A 4,442-nucleotide genomic window follows, 5' to 3' on the forward strand; every position below is an offset into this window, starting at 1 on the left:
TAAAGACACAAACATAAATAACATAAGGCACAATTTTCGAAAAATATAAACTAAAGAACAAGGAAATTAAAGAACGGGTCCGCCTTAGTGATGGCGGCTTGTTCTTCCTCTTGAAGATCTTATGGAGTGCTTGAGCTCCTCAATGTCTCTTCCTTGCCTTTGTTGTTCCTCTCTCATGGTTCTTTGGTCTTCTCTAATTTCATGGAGGAGGATGGAATGCTCTTGGTGATCCACCCTTAGTTGTCCCATGTTGGAACTTAATTCTCCTAGGGAGGTGTTGATTTGCTCCCAATAGTTTTGTGGAGGAAAATGCATCCCTTGAGGCATCTCAGGGATTTCATGATGAGGAATTTTCTCATGCTCTTGTCCATGAGTGGGATCTCTTGTTTGCTCCATCCTTTTCTTAGTGATGGGCTTGTCCTCATTAATGAAGATGTCTTCCTCTATGTCAATTCCAACTGAATTGCAGAGGTGACAAATGAGATGAGGAAAGGCTAACCTTGCCACAGTAGAGGACTTGTCCGCTACCTTGTAAAGTTCTTGGGATATAACCTCATGAACTTCTACTTCCTCTCTAATCATGATGCTATGAATCATGATAGCCCGGTCTATAGTAACTTTAGATTGGTTGCTAGTAGGAATGATTGAGCGTTGGATGAACTCCAACCATCCCCTAGCCACGGGCTTGAGGTCATGCCTTCATAGTTGAACCGGCTTTCCTCTTGAATCACTCTTCCATTGAGTGCCCTCTTCACAGATGTCCATGAGGACTTGGTCCAACCTTTGATCAAAGTTGACCCTTCTAGTGTATGGGTGTGCATCTCCTTGCATCATAGGAAAATTGAATGCCAACCTTACATTTTCTGGACTAAAGTCTAAGTATTTCCATCGGACCATTGTAAGCCAATTCTTAGAGTCTGGGTTCACACTTTGATCATGGTTCTTGGTGATCCATGCATTGGCATAGAATTCTTGAACCATTAAGATTCTGACTTGTTGAATGGGGTTGGTGAGAACTTCTCAACCTCTTCTTCAAATCTCATGTCGGATCTCCGGATATTCGCCCTTTTTGAGCTTAAAAGGGACCTCGGGGATCACCTTCTTCTTGGCCACAACTTCATAGAAGTGGTCTTGATGCACCCTTGAGAGGAATCTCTCCATCTCCCATGACTCGGAGGTGGAAGCTTTTGCCTTCCCTTTCCTCTTTCTAGAGGTTTCTTCGGCCTTTGGTTCCATTAATGGTTATGGAAAAACAAAAAAGCTTTAGCTTTTACCACACCAAACTTAGAAGGTTGCTCGTCCTCGAGCAAAAGAAGAAAGAAGAGAGTAGAAGAAGAAGAAATAGAGGAGATGGAGTGGGCTTTGTGTTTCGGCCAAGGGGGATAGGTTGTGTGTATGTTGTGTGAAAATGAAGGAGTGAAGATGGGTTTATATAGGAGTGGAGAGGGGTGTGTGGTTCGGCCATTATGGGTGGGTTTGGGTGGGAAAGTGGTTTGAATTTGAATGGGGAGGTAGGTAAAGTTTTATGATGGATGTGAGTGGTGAAGAGAATGGTGGGATTTGATAGGTGAGGGGTTTTTGGGGAAGAGGTATTGAGGTGATTGGTGAATGGGTGAAGAAGAGAGAGAGAGGTGGGGTAGGTGGGGATCCTGTGGGGTCTACAGATCCTGAGGTGTCAAGGATTTCTCATCCCTGCACCATGTGGCGTGCAAAACGCCCCTTGCTGCCAATCCTGGCGTTAAACGCCAGGCTGCTGCCCATTTCTGGCGTTTAACGCCAGCTTCTTGCCCATTCCTGGCGTTAAACGCCAGTCTGGTGCCCATTTCTGGCGTTAAACGCCAGTCTGGTGCCCATTTCTGGCGTTAAACACCCAGAATGGTGCCAGACTGGGCATTTAACGCCCATTCTGCTACCCTTACTGGCGTTTAAATGCCAGTAAGTTTCTCCTCCAGGGTGTTCTATTTTTTATTCTGTTTTTCCTTCTGTTTTTGCTTTTTCAATTGTTTTTGTGGCTTCACATGATCATCAACCTACAAAAAACATAAAATAACAAAAGAAAATAGAAATTTAACATAGATAAGTAAAAATTGGATTGCCTCCCAACAAGCGCTTCTTTAATGTCAATAGCTTGACAGTGGCTCTCATGGAGCCTCACAGATGTTCAGAGCAATGTTGGAACCTCCCAACACCAAACTTAGAGGTTGATTGTGGGGGCTCTGTTTGACTCTGTATTGAGAGAAGCTCTTCATGCTTCCTCTCCAGGGTGACAGAGGAATATCCTTGAGCTTTAAACACAAGGGAGTCTTCATTCACTTGAATGATCAATTTTCCTCTGTCAACATCAATCACAGCTTTTGCTATGGCTAGGAAGGGTCTGCCAAGGATGATGGATTCATCCATACACTTCCCAGTCTCTAGGATTATGAAATCAGTAGGGATGTAATGGTCTTCAACCTTTACCAAGACATCCTCTACAAGTCCATAAGCTTGTTTCTTTGAATTATCTGCCATCTCCAGTGAGATTCTTTTAGCTTGTACCTCAATGATCCCTAGCTTCTCCATTACAGAGAGAGGCATAAGATTTATACTTGACCCCAGGTCACACAGAGCCTTCTCAAAGGTCATGGTGCCTATGGTACAAGGGATTGAGAACTTTCCAGGATCTTGTCTCTTCAGAGGTAATCTCTGCCTAGTCAAGTCATCCAGTTCTTTGATGAGCAATGGAGGTTCATCCTCCCAAGTCTCATTACTAAATAACTTGGCATTTAGCTTCATGATTGCTCCAAGGTACTTAGCAATTTGTTCTTCAGTAACATCTTCATCATCTTCAGAGGAGGAATACTCATCAGAGCTCATGAATGGCAAAAGTAAATTCACTGGAATCTCTATGGTCTCAGTGTGAGTCTCAGATTCCCATGGTTCCTCATTAGGGAATTCCATGGAGGTTAGTGGACGTCCATTGAGGTCTTCCTCAAGTGAGATCACTGCCTCTTTCTCCTCTCTAGGTTTGGCCGTGTGGGTTGTGGTTATGGCCTTGCACTCTCTTTTTGGATTCTCTTTTGTGTTGCTTGGGAGAGTACTAGGAGGGAGTTCAGTAATTTTCTTACTCAGTTGACCCACTTGTGCCTCCAAATTTCTAATGGAGGACCTTATTTCAGTCATGAAACTTTGAGTGGTTTTGATTAGATCAGAGACAATGGTTGCTATGTCAGAGTGGCTTTGCTTAGAATTCTCTGTTTGTTGCTGAGAAGATGATGGAAAAGGCTTGCCATTGCTAAACCTGTTTTTTCCACCATTATTGTTGTTGAAACCTTGTTGAGGTCTCTGTTGATCCTTCCATGAGAGATTTGGATGATTTTTCCATGAAGGATTATAGGTGTTTCCATAGGGTTCTCCTATGTAATTCACCTCTTCCATTGCTGGGTTCTCAAATCATAAGCTTCTTCTTCAGAGGAAGCTTCCTTAGTACTACCTGTTGCTGCTTGCATTCCAGACAAACTCTGAGAAATCATATTGACTTGTTAAGTCAATATTTTATTCTGAGCTAATATGGCATTCAGAGTGTCAATTTCAAGAACTCATTTCTTCGGATTTGTCCCATTATTCATAGGATTCCTTTCAGAGGTGTACATGAATTGGTTATTTGCAATCATTTCAATGAGTTCCTGAGCTTCTGCAAGCGTCTTCTTCAGATGAAGAGATCCTCCAACAGAGTTATCCAATGACATCTTGGATAGTTGAGACAGACCATCATAGAAAATACCTATGATGCTCCATTTAGAAAGCATGTCAGAAGGACATCTTCTGATCAATTGCTTGTATCTTTCCCAAGCTTCATAGAGGGATTCTCCTTCCTTTTGTCTGAAGGTTTAGACTTCCACTCTAAGCTTGCTCAATTTTTGAGGTGGAAAGAACTTTGCCAAGAAGGCATTGACTAGCTTTTCCCAAGAGTTCAGGCTTTCTTTAGGTTGTGAATCCAACCATGTCCTAGCTCTGTCTCTTACAGCAAAAGGAAAAAGCATAAGTCTGTAGACTTCAGGGTTAACCCCATTGGTCTTGACAGTGTCACAGATTTGCAAGAATTTAGCTAAGAACTGATGAGGATCTTCCAATGGAAGTCCATGAAACTTGCAATTCTGTTGCATTAGAGAAACTAATTGAGGCTTAAGCTCAAAGTTGTTTACTCCAATGGCAGGGATTGAGATGCTTCTCCCATAGAAGTCGGGAGTAGGTGCAGTAAAGTCACCAAGCACCTTCCTTGCATTGTTGGCATTATTGTTTTCGGCTGCCATGGTTTCTTCTTCCTTGAAAAGCTCTGTTAGGCCCTCTAAAGAGAGATGTTCTTTAGCTTCTCTTAGCTTTCTCTTCAAGGTCCTTTCAGGTTCAGGATCGGCTTGAACAAGTATGCCTTTATCTTTGTTCCTGCTCATATGAAAGAGAAG

At 42.7% G+C, this 4,442-nt stretch overlaps 1 non-coding gene across 1 annotated transcript; it reads left to right on the forward strand.

Moving 5' to 3' along the window:
• Window positions 1-3,782: 3,782 nt before the first annotated feature.
• LOC112773512 (small nucleolar RNA R71) lies at window positions 3,783-3,890 on the forward strand. Its single transcript, XR_003188059.1, has one exon. It is a non-coding gene; the product is annotated as a small nucleolar RNA R71 (small nucleolar RNA).
• Window positions 3,891-4,442: the final 552 nt, after the last annotated feature.

This window comes from Arachis hypogaea, chromosome 18, assembly GCF_003086295.3.
Source record: "Arachis hypogaea cultivar Tifrunner chromosome 18, arahy.Tifrunner.gnm2.J5K5, whole genome shotgun sequence".
Taxonomy (NCBI): Eukaryota; Viridiplantae; Streptophyta; class Magnoliopsida; order Fabales; family Fabaceae; genus Arachis; species Arachis hypogaea.